Here is a 13,195-nt window from a genome sequence, read left to right as displayed (position 1 = left end):
GACCCCGACAACCAACGGCCAGGGTTGTCGAAGAGGCCCTTGTCCTCGTCAACATGGGGACAAGGTGCTTTGGGGTGGGGGGGCCGCGCGGCCTCCCCTTCCCCAAGGCACCCCCCATGTTGAGGGCACGCGGCCTGGTACGGCTAAGGAGGGGGGGACGAGTCCTGGCCGGCCGGGTAGCGTGCTCGGACAAGGGTCTGTTGTGGACTTGGGGGGGACCCCCACGCCGATTTTTTTCGGCGTTGGGGTTCCCCTTTAAGTCCATTCCAAGCGGCGGGGCCAGCGACGTCTCCTTCGCGGGCCCCACCTACCTGGAGACGCGCTCGAAATGAGCGGACTTTCCTCCGCGTGTGTGGGCGAGTCCGTTCATTTCAAAAGTAGAGCGGATTGTATGGCGGACTTAGTCCGCCGTATTAGTCCGCTCAAAAAGTGCCGTGTGTGGGCAAGTCCGTTCATTCAAAAGTTTGGACGGACTGTCTGTCGGATTGTCTGACGAACTTAGTTGGGCAGACAATCCGCCCGTGTGTACGCGGCCTTATTCTCTTCCATAGTTCCCTTTTTGTCCTCCCCACATATTGGATGTGGCACGGACACTCTAGGAGGTACACAACACCTTCACTGCGACATGTAATAAAATCATCAATTGTGTATTCCTTTATAGTAACCACTGAGGAAAAACTGGACTTCTTCTTCTTGTTTTCTTTTGTATGCCTGCACGCGTAGCATTTCTTACAAGGATAAAATCCCTTGCCTTCAAAGAAGGAGAGGAATTTCTTCGGGGGATCTAGTACATTTTTTGCTAGATTTTCTGTCAAAGTGGGAGGTCTTCTATAAATGAATTTAGGTTTTTCTGGAAGGATCTTACATAAATGATGATCTGTTTTAATAATCTCCCAATGTTTCTTTATTATTTTTTCGATTTGTTTGAACTGAATATTAAAGTCCATAATTAAGGGTACCATCTCTTTTCTTTCTTCATTTTTTATATTATCCTGTATCAATTTATTCCTGTCTAGTATTAATCCACCACTCCTCCACACTTCAGTGCTTAAGGTGCACCCCTTGTTTCCCCCAGCCTCTCAAGTGTGGAGGAACGGTGGATTTGCACTCATTGTTCACATCGCATGGTTACCATCCTGTTTTTTAGACTCATTGTACACTTTGTGAAGATTTGAGTGGACTTGCTGTTATAATTTTTTGCACTTTGCACTTTGCATTTTGATTGGGAGCAACACTATTTAATGGTCTTTATTTATTTATGGAATCCATTTGATTTTGTGTATGCGATTTGCACCATTGTACATTTACACATATTTATTTATTTATTTATGGAACTTATTCTTATGCTTTTTATACTATTTACACTATTGCACATTTGCACATAGGCTTTGGAAAGTTATTGCACTTTATTTTTTTATAATTAATTATTTAATATTATGTAAATGCATATGGATTAGATTGATTCACTTTATATAATATTTTTCCTGAGAGATCACAATTGATTGAGATCCGGTTATGATTCACTTATTTTTAGGTAGTGCCACATAACCCCCCCCCCCCCCCCCCTATCCATATCCTTCCAAGAGTGTAGAGAACACTTTTTATATATGTGAGTGGCTTTCTAGAATTATAAGATCAGGTCATATTTGGCGAGGTTTGTGCGCAGCAGTATTGTCAATTTTTTATATTCTCTGGTGGCATTTGTCTCCTACCTCCCCTCCATTTGAGGACTGCTGCTGGAGTCTGTAATAGGCTTAAGGCCGGCCATACGCAGTTCGAATCTCCACCGGTTCAGCAGGAACCAGCTGAGGTTCAACCCATTAGTGGGCAGGCTGAATGTACCCAAGTTGATCGCTCAACTTGGGCACAACCAGCCTACCAGATTTGCTTGCAATTGTCATCTTGCGTCTTTGCTTGAGTTCTGTGCATTGGTCACATCAGTTGTGAGGGGACCTTGCTTGTAGTTCTTGATTGTAGTGGGTGAAGTAGGAACTATTAGTCGTAGTAAACAACAGTCCATAGATGAGTACCTTTTTTTTTTTCCAACCAGTGGGTTGAATGGAAAAACTGGACCTGATTTCCCCATCCATGTATTTAAGGTGGATGAGGAAATCCTCTCCACTTCCCCACCGTCAGAATACATTGATGAGCAATGCTTTGTAGGCAGTAGTGTCGGGTGGGGGGTCTGACCAAGGCTATAGCCCTGAGTGGGCCCCCAAAAAGCCCTGGGTCTCAGCATTCATTCTAATTAGCCCAGAGGGTTTACACAGAGTGCGGGGATCAATCTCCCGCTTACCTGGCGTGGCAGAGTGACCTACAAAGTCCCACCTCCTGCACCAAGCTCACACTGGTACAATGCCAGCATGTGTGATGTCCATCACCGGAGCCGATGTTCTGTCAGAACACTGGGTCCAGGGAATGACACTGCGGCAGCGCCAGGTGGGAGAACCCCACTCTCGCTCTGTGTAAACCGGCAGGCAGCTCTCCTAATCTGGCTGCTCTTGATCAATGTTCTTACCTAAGGTTTAGCCTACATTCACACATCAGAGACAGCTTCTTCTTTATTTTTACAGCCTTTGTAGTTTGTACATGAGTTTTTAACACATTATTGATGCTCGCAGGCTGGGGTATGTAGCTCAGCCTCACAGGCTGGGGTATGTAGCTCAGCCTCGCAGGCCAGGGTATGTAGCTGTCAGAAACCATGAATCAGACTGAGACAGAAGTACAATTAAATCACACTTTTTTATTAAATAAAAAGGTAAATAGAAAAAGTTTAGTCAAAGCATAGCTAGAGTCCAGTAACCGGATAGAGTAGTCAGCCAGGCCAGAGTTCAATAACCAGATCGGGTAATCAGCCAGGCCAGAGTCAGGGATCCAAGTAGAGCAACAGCAAGCAGGATAAGGAGCCAAAAGGGATGTCAGCAAGCCAGTCTTTAAAGAGAACGAAGGCGAAGGCAGAGGTGAAGTGAGCTGGACAGCTTTAAGTAGGCAGGTCAGACGAGCATGATCGGGAACAGCTGGGTAACTGTGGAGAGAGATGAGAGCTGGCAATTAGCCGACAGCTCAGCCAGCCCCGAGAAGGAAGGGCTATGCCAGCCCTGACAGTAGCTGAGCCTCGCAGGCCCGAGGTATGTGGAAATTGGGGGAAAGTAAGGCATCAGACATTTAGTCTTGTGAAAACAAAAGTTCCCTTTATTTCTCTGGAAAACAAACACAAATTGCTTTATATTTTAGCAAAGAGGTAAAACAATAAGCTTATCTTCAGCACACAGTGTATAGTAGGAAGAAAGCTCCAACAGAAAAGTACATGTCAAGGTATTTCCCAGTTTACAATATAAGAGATATAAGCTTTGGCGCTAAAACCTTACCTAACGTGCACCTTGGTGCCAAAAAATTAAATGTGCAGTATTCTAATCAATATTATTAATAGGCGGCCTTAAAAATAAAATAAATAAATAATGTGAGCTAATATGAAATATTAGTGGTATCCACCAAATACCATATGTATACCCCTGATAAATACGTGTTAATATAAATAAATAAATGACGGTTAAAATGAAGATTAAAAAATGAAGATTGAAAAATGCCCGTTGGCGTGCAACTCAAAAGTGCACATGTGCTATAAAAAGTGAAAATCATGCAAAAATATAAAAAGTGAAAATCATACAAAAATATAGAAATAAAAATTAATGCATATGTGTTACATGTGAAGGATCATATACAAACCACAAGCATCAATAATAAAAATCCATAAACTGTGTTCTATATTGTAAGTCCCAAGAGTGATAGTCCAAAATGATCGTAAAAATAACAAGAAAAAATATGTCAAAAGGAATTCTTTCAATGCCCAAACAAATTTTTTTAGAATCGCATCACTCAAATTGCTGGAAAAACGCATAAGATCTCTTCAAGTAACAAAGGATAGAGTAAGGTGACTAGTGCAGAAAAGGTTAAGGAACATTCCTCTCCGGTGCGCCACTCAGTGTCAGGAGAATGATTGCGCTCACCAGACAAAGAACCCTCAAAGGGTTAGCCGAGCAGTCACAGTATGAGCCACTGTGCAGCTTTCCTTTGGACTCTGTTCCTGCTGTGCTGGGGGAATGTTCGCCCTTTTACTTCCTCAAATAGTCCGTTTAGCAAGTGCATGGGAGAGGAAACAGAAATACATCCATAGTGCAACACTATTTTTTAAACGGTTTATTTGTTTAAAATCCAAATTACTCACAATCTCCAAAGAAACAATTCGCCTTTCAAATAGCTGCGCCGGCGTTGTTATCTGTATGCCAGTGTAAGGTGCACGTCCTAGGCCACGCCCTACGCGTTTCGTCAGCACGACGTCATCTGGAGCGGCCATGTTGGTGCACCCTCTCATTTATATAGGGTGCAGCGCTCCACTGCGCTTGCGCAATGAATCCGCGCCATTTTGACTATGGGAATGCCCTAACCGTATCGCTACGGGTCCCACTGCGTGCTATATGTTCCCTTCTGGCAGCTCAGGTGTGGGAAAAAGTCCGTTTTTCCCGTCTCCGCTGCGGGCACAGGGCATAATGATTGTTATGTTATTATATTGAACTATGGAGCACTGCAACCCACATGTTTGACACAGGCACTCAGAACCAAGGCAGACAATGGTAAAAGACTGATAAAACGCAATACACACAAATATGGGTAATAAAATGTATAAAAAAATTTAAACAATATGTGTGCAATCCACTGACAGATTGCCCCATATATATGACCTAAAATACGAAAATAAAATTAAATTAAGATTACAAAAACCAATCTATGTAGTCACTCCCTAGGGAATGAATATAATGGCATTCTAATGAACAGAGAATAAGGAAAAAAAGGGGAAGAAAAAGTGAAACAAAAAAAGGCTTATAAATATATGTATACACACTTCTTTGCACACATATATGTGTATAAAGTTGCCAACACTAATGTAAATATATTATAAAATTATAAGAATTATTAATACAAATCCATTTAATCAATCAGTTGATATGGAATAAGGTAGTGTGCAAAGTGTACCTTCAGGTGAAAATAGCTTTACGAGGGAAGTGTATAATGAAGGAGTGTCGGTATGTTTCCTTTTAGGGGAATATTGACTCCCAAGGGTGAAAAGTATGGGAAAGAGCAACAGAATGTAAAAGATTTTTTGAATGAAAAAGGGGGGTATCTATATGTGAATCCCTTATTGAAAGGTGGTACCTGATGTTTAATCTATTATCAACCCACTCTTTTTATTCTTTTGAGTGCATATGTGTGTATACTGCCCCCAATTGGGGACATATGTGTATGGTCCTTTGTTTGGGCCCCGATATATATATGCCCCTATCTTAGAATGGGTCCTTTTTTCTATACTGCTATAGCTCATTAATCAATCGGTTAAAAAGAGAACCTACCTAGTTTGTATATGGGTCGAATGTTATGCTTAATATGGCGTCTTCAATTTCATGGATATAAACCCCTATTATATTCAATCCTATTCCAAATGGTGTGTAGTCTAAGTATAAGGAAGAGGGGAATTTAAGCAAATTTAAAAGTAAGGGAGGGGTTAAAAGAATTTTAAGATTTAAAACCTCAAAGAATTTAAAAATTGGTCAGAAAACAATTCAGATCCAGCTCCACATTCATTCCTTGTGGTTGAAGGGTGTCTAGGTCATATATCCATTTGGTCTCATTTTTAGATATTTTAATTGTTTTGTCCTCTCCTCTCCAGTGGGCCCTTATTTTGTCAATTCCATAGAACACCATCTGTCCTGGGTCACGGTTGTGGAAGTCCCTAAAGTGTCTGGAAACACTATGTTTGGGATACCCTTTTTTAATATTCCTAATGTGTTCACCGATTCTGGTTTGGAGTTCTCTCGTAGTTCGTCCTACATATTGTTTGAAACAAGGGCACTCTATAATATAGGTGACATGAGTGCTTTTACACGTGATGAGCTCCTTTATTCTATATTCTCTTTTGTTTGAAGATGATTGGAAAGTAGCCCTCTTTCTTTCTGTTCTTTTACTAGTTTTGCAAGGGAGGCATTTGCCACATTTGAAGAAACCATTTAGATTGCCCGCTACTTTTATTTGTCTTGGGGGATCGATGGTATTTTTGACTAATTTATTTCTCAGTGTGGGTGCCCTTCTGTAAATAAACAGAGGTTTTTCTGGTAGAATATCTTTAAGTGTGCAGTCCGCTTTCAGGATAGGCCAGTGTTTTTTGATAATGGATTCCACATCCCTATGTTGTCTATTAAACCCTGTGAGGAAGGCAATTGGTAAATTGTTGACCTTTTCTCGTTTCTTATCTTTCAGTAGGTTGTTCCGTTCCATTTGTTTTATTTCATTTTTCAACTTGCGTAAGGCCTTTTCATCATATCCCTTATTTTTGAATCGTTCAATAATTATTTCCGCCTGTTGTTCATAATCAATGCTTCTGCTACAGTTTCTGTATAATCGCATCAGCTGGCCCTTCGGTATGTTCCCCAGCCACTTAGCATGGTGGCAGCTGTTAGTGGGGATATAGCCGTTGCGATCCGTGGGTTTGAAAAAGGTGCGTGTACCCAACTTATTGCCATCCTTATATATTTGTAAGTCCAAATAATCCACACTGCAGTTATTATAATTACCAGTAAATTTTATGTTGTAAATATTATTATTGATCTCATTGAAAAACTCTTGTAGTTGTTCCGTTGTGCCTCCCCACACAATGACAATGTCATCTATATATCGACGGTACATTTTAAGGTTCTTCCTGTGTACCCCATAAATTTGTTCTTCCTCCCATCTGTTAAGGAACAGGTTCGCTACGCTTGGGGCATATTTAGCCCCCATGGCTACACCTTTGATCTGATTGTAGTATGTTCCTTTGTACCAAAAATAGTTTTGATTCATTGCCATTTTTAAACCTTCCATCAGATATTTAATCTGCTCTTGTTTTAGGTCAGACAACTGCTGCAATGCCCACTCTACGCTACTGAGCCCATCATCCTGTTCGATATTAGTGTATAATGATTCCACATCGATGGTGACCAATAAGTCACTCCCTTCAATCTTCAAGCCTCCTAATTCCCCTATCAGTTGTTTACTGTCCCGTAGATATGATTTTCCTTTAGTTACCATCGGTTGTAAAAAACCATCAATGTAGGCCCCTAGTCTGGAGAACAAGGAGTCGATCCCACTTATAATTGGTCGTCCTGGTGGGTTATTTTGGTTCTTATGAATTTTAGGGACATAGTATATAATAGGAGTTTTGGGTGCCTTCTGCATCAAATATCTGGACTCCTTTTTATTCAAGATGCCAAGGGTTTTCCCCTTATCTACATACTTTTTGAGTTTCTTTTCATACTCAGCTTTGGGGTTTTTCTTCAGTTTCTTGTAAGTGTTAGGGGTATTAAGTAAATGTTCCATTTCTTTCTCATAGTCTTGCTTGTTTAAAATTACTAACCCCCCCCCCCTTGTCGGCTGGTCTGATGACTATATTCTTCTGCTTCTCTATTCGTTTGATGGTTTCCCATATATTTCTTCCTTTAGTTCTTTTTATTTCTATATTCTTCAGGTCATTCTCCACCATCCTCTTAAAGACTTTTATGTTTTCGTCCTGTGTTACCTTGGGGTTAAATGTAGAGTTGTTCCTCAGCTGAGAGTGTCTGTATAAGGTATCAGCGTTATCCCTCGTGTTAGGTTTTGCTATGCCAAATTTTTTTTTGATATTAAGTTTTCTCACGAATTTTTGAAGATCGATGTAAGTCTCAAATTTATCAAGGCCCCTATCGGGGGCAAATTTCAACCCCATATCCAAAACCCTAAGTTCCTCTTTTGTAAATTCAGTCTGACTAAGGTTATAGATGCCTTCTCCTATTGTTCTCTTCTTCTTTTTCTGGAGGCCTCCTCTCTTCCCCCTTGTGCGTTTTCTATTTGCCAATCCGGTGGCCTGTACGGTTCTTCCCTTCTCTGTTGCCAAGGGCGCTCGTATTCTCCTTGGTTTCTCCTTGAATTGTCTTGTCTGGTCCATCTCGGATTCCAACCTCCATTCCTGTGGGGACCCCGTTGTTGGTTTCTTCCCGGATACCGGAACGGTCTTCCTTCTCTCCGTGGGTCGTATTGTGTATCCGGTATTCTGGGTGGGCTGCGTTCCTGCCCCCTGTGAAAAAAATCCCTATCGTATCTTCTATTTCTGTAGGGAGTGTATTGAGGATATTCCCTCAGAGGTCAATATCTGTTGGAATGCCTTGGGATATTTGGCGTATAGGGAGTACAGTTATCCCAGTGTCTATTCTGGGTCTGTTCCTCAAAATTTCTGTTTTCTGGTCTTCTATACGCTGGTGTGGCGGGGATTAGTGATGGCCGAACGGTTCGCCCGGCGGTCGTTTCGCGGCGAATTTCCGACATTCGCGGTCCGCACGTTCGAACGCCTTTTTCCGTCGTTCGCCGCGGCGGACTTACGTGTTTAATGTATACAAGAACTTTAACCTTTGGTGACACGTTTATCATGTGATACAGGACAGCCAATTGAGACATGACAGCACATGGACACTTGTACATTCCCCCTAACCTATAAATACACCCGATCCGGTGGCCATTTTACATTCTTTCTTCTGTTACGATAGGGACAGGTTCCTGTGTGGAGTAGGGAGAGATAAACCACTAGCTATTTGGTACACAAAAGTTCTTTTCAGGACTGGTATAGGTGTTAGGTGTTGATAGGTTTGCTGTGCTGCTGATTCTTGCAGCAGCCTGAGTGTCTTTTGTTAGTTTAGAGAAAGGGAAAGGACGGTGTATGCTACAGGGACAGCCAGATTAGTCTTTCATCATCATCATCATCATCATCATCATTAGCTGTTACTATCAAGGTCCACAAAAGAGCTGTTCCAGTAACCACTAATCGTTCTCTTTTTTTGCCAATTTGTATAGGGACAGGAAGGAAGCAGTGTTGTCAGGCAGTGAGGGTAATTTTAAAGACTTGCTGTTATTATTAGTTCCACAAAGGTTCTTTTCAGGACTGGTATCAGTGGTACAGTAATAGGCTTGTACATGTATAATATTCTTTCTTCCAAATATAGAAAGGATATTATACTTGACTGCTGCCCTTCTGCTGCAGTCTGCTAAACATTCACAACTCACTTGTTCCACAAAAGTTCTTATAAGGACTGGTAACTTGGTATAGGGTGCTACGGTACATAGGCTTGAGTGCGGTACAGTCTGCTGTTCTGTAAGGACCGCTATCGGTCCACAATAGATAGGGTTGACGTGCACCACTGCTGACCGCTGCCCTATACTGCAGCAGTCCTTCAGCGGTATAGGGACTGACGTACAGTCTGCTAATCACTAACACACAACCTGCTTGTTCCACAAAAGTTCTTATAAGGACTGGTAACTTGGTATAGGGTGCTACGGTACATAGGCTTGAGTGCGGTACAGTCTGCTGTTCTGTAAGGACCGCTATCGGTCCACAATAGATAGGGTTGACGTGCACCACTGCTGACCGCTGCCCTATACTGCAGCAGTCCTTCAGCGGTATAGGGACTGACGTACAGTCTGCTAAACACTAATACACAACCTGCTTGGTCCACAAAAGTTCTTATAAGGACTGGTAACTTGGTATAGGGTGCTACGGTACATAGGCTTGAGTGCGGTACAGTCTGCTGTTCTGTAAGGACCGCTATCGGTCCACAATAGATAGGGTTGACGTGCACCACTGCTGACCGCTGCCCTATACTGCAGCAGTCCTTCAGCGGTATAGGGACTGACGTACAGTCTGCTAAACACTAATACACAACCTGCTTGGTCCACAAAAGTTCTTATAAGGACTGGTAACTTGGTATAGGGTGCTACGGTACATAGGCTTGAGTGCGGTACAGTCTGCTGTTCTGTAAGGACCGCTATCGGTCCACAATAGATAGGGTTGACGTGCACCACTGCTGACCGCTGCCCTATACTGCAGCAGTCCTTCAGCGGTATAGGGACTGACGTACAGTCTGCTAAACACTAATACACAACCTGCTTGGTCCACAAAAGTTCTTATAAGGACTGGTAACTTGGTATAGGGTGCTACGGTACATAGGCTTGAGTGCGGTACAGTCTGCTGTTCTGTAAGGACCGCTATCGGTCCACAATAGATAGGGTTGACGTGCACCACTGCTGACCGCTGCCCTATACTGCAGCAGTCCTTCAGCGGTATAGGGACTGACGTACAGTCTGCTAAACACTAATACACAACCTGCTTGGTCCACAAAAGTTCTTATAAGGACTGGTAACTTGGTATAGGGTGCTACGGTACATAGGCTTGAGTGCGGTACAGTCTGCTGTTCTGTAAGGACCGCTATCGGTCCACAATAGATAGGGTTGACGTGCACCACTGCTGACCGCTGCCCTATACTGCAGCAGTCCTTCAGCGGTATAGGGACTGACGTACAGTCTGCTAAACACTAATACACAACCTGCTTGGTCCACAAAAGTTCTTATAAGGACTGGTAACTTGGTATAGGGTGCTACGGTACATAGGCTTGAGTGCGGTACAGTCTGCTGTTCTGTAAGGACCGCTATCGGTCCACAATAGATAGGGTTGACGTGCACCACTGCTGACCGCTGCCCTATACTGCAGCAGTCCTTCAGCGGTATAGGGACTGACGTACAGTCTGCTAAACACTAATACACAACCTGCTTGGTCCACAAAAGTTCTTATAAGGACTGGTAACTTGGTATAGGGTGCTACGGTACATAGGCTTGAGTGCGGTACAGTCTGCTGTTCTGTAAGGACCGCTATCGGTCCACAATAGATAGGGTTGACGTGCACCACTGCTGACCGCTCACCTATACTGCAGCAGTCCTTCAGCGGTATAGGGACTGACGTACAGTCTGCTAATCACTAACACACAACCTGCTTGTTCCACAAAAGTTCTTATAAGGACTGGTAACTTGGTATAGGGTGCTACGGTACATAGGCTTGAGTGCGGTACAGTCTGCTGTTCTGTAAGGACCGCTATCGGTCCACAATAGATAGGGTTGACGTGCACCACTGCTGACCGCTGCCCTATACTGCAGCAGTCCTTCAGCGGTATAGGGACTGACGTACAGTCTGCTAATCACTAACACACAACCTGCTTGTTCCACAAAAGTTCTTATAAGGACTGGTAACTTGGTATAGGGTGCTACGGTACATAGGCTTGAGTGCGGTACAGTCTGCTGTTCTGTAAGGACCGCTATCGGTCCACAATAGATAGGGTTGACGTGCACCACTGCTGACCGCTGCCCTATACTGCAGCAGTCCTTCAGCGGTATAGGGACTGACGTACAGTCTGCTAAACACTAATACACAACCTGCTTGGTCCACAAAAGTTCTTATAAGGACTGGTAACTTGGTATAGGGTGCTACGGTACATAGGCTTGAGTGCGGTACAGTCTGCTGTTCTGTAAGGACCGCTATCGGTCCACAATAGATAGGGTTGACGTGCACCACTGCTGACCGCTGCCCTATACTGCAGCAGTCCTTCAGCGGTATAGGGACTGACGTACAGTCTGCTAAACACTAATACACAACCTGCTTGGTCCACAAAAGTTCTTATAAGGTCAGGTAACTTGGTATAGGGTGCTACGGTACATAGGCTTGAGTGCGGTACAGTCTGCTGTTCTGTAAGGACCGCTATCGGTCCACAATAGATAGGGTTGACGTGCACCACTGCTGACCGCTGCCCTATACTGCAGCAGTCCTTCAGCGGTATAGGGACTGACGTACAGTCTGCTAAACACTAATACACAACCTGCTTGGTCCACAAAAGTTCTTATAAGGACTGGTAACTTGGTATAGGGTGCTACGGTACATAGGCTTGAGTGCGGTACAGTCTGCTGTTCTGTAAGGACCGCTATCGGTCCACAATAGATAGGGTTGACGTGCACCACTGCTGACCGCTCACCTATACTGCAGCAGTCCTTCAGCGGTATAGGGACTGACGTACAGTCTGCTAATCACTAACACACAACCTGCTTGTTCCACAAAAGTTCTTATAAGGACTGGTAACTTGGTATAGGGTGCTACGGTACATAGGCTTGAGTGCGGTACAGTCTGCTGTTCTGTAAGGACCGCTATCGGTCCACAATAGATAGGGTTGACGTGCACCACTGCTGACCGCTGCCCTATACTGCAGCAGTCCTTCAGCGGTATAGGGACTGACGTACAGTCTGCTAATCACTAACACACAACCTGCTTGTTCCACAAAAGTTCTTATAAGGACTGGTAACTTGGTATAGGGTGCTACGGTACATAGGCTTGAGTGCGGTACAGTCTGCTGTTCTGTAAGGACCGCTATAGGTCCACAATAGATAGGGTTGACGTGCACCACTGCTGACCGCTCACCTATACTGCAGCAGTCCTTCAGCGGTATAGGGACTAAGAGTTTTGTCACAGGGTCATTTAAAAAATGACATGCAGAGGAAGAGGCAGGCCCTTCCGCAGGGGTGGTAGGGGTAGGGCAGGAGCAACAGGCTTGAGCCAAAGTGGGAAGTTGCAGAAGGTGCGTTCAATTACTTTAAAGGATGCACCAGACTTGGTTGAGTGGCTCGCTCAGCCTTACTCTTCTGCACCCTCCTCATCCTCTCGATCTGCACCCTCTTCTTCACTCTCTGCTATGTGCACCCCCAAAGACACTACCACCAACAACACGACCACCACCACCACCACCACATACCTTCCGCTTGAGTCACTGGAATTATTTTCCGATCCATATCAAGAGGACATTTCTGATGCGCAGCCACTCTTGGTATTGGATCAGGAAGAGGAGGTAGCAACAAGCGCTACTCAGCAGTCTGACGCCAGTACCCAGATCAGCCCAAGGAGGAGGTTGGTCCCCGGTGTTGCTGCCTACTCCGAGATCTCTACTTATAGCGGTGGGGAAGGTGACGTTGATGATGACGTGTCTAGTGATGTCACGTGGGTGCCCACAAGAGAGGAAGAGGAGGGGAGTTCAGAGGGAGATATGGACCAGCAGATAGGGAGGAGAAGCAGCAATGACTTACATTGCACAGCAGGGACAAAGCAGACTGCAAATGTATCAGGAGCGAGTCATCGACCATGTACGGTCACATCTGGCGCTCCCAGGACACCGGCACATGGCTCCGCAGTGTGGGCTTTTTTTAACGTGTCCGCTGCTGACAATAGCGTTGCCATCTGCAATCTTTGCAGTCAACGCGTTAGTCGCGGTAAGCC

The sequence above is a fragment of the Lithobates pipiens genome, unplaced genomic scaffold (assembly GCF_037356315.1).
Source record: "Lithobates pipiens isolate NorthernLeopardFrog02 unplaced genomic scaffold, aLitPip1_a1.2 Scaffold_18, whole genome shotgun sequence".
NCBI lineage: Eukaryota > Metazoa > Chordata > Amphibia > Anura > Ranidae > Lithobates > Lithobates pipiens.
This window is presented reverse-complemented; position numbering follows the sequence as displayed.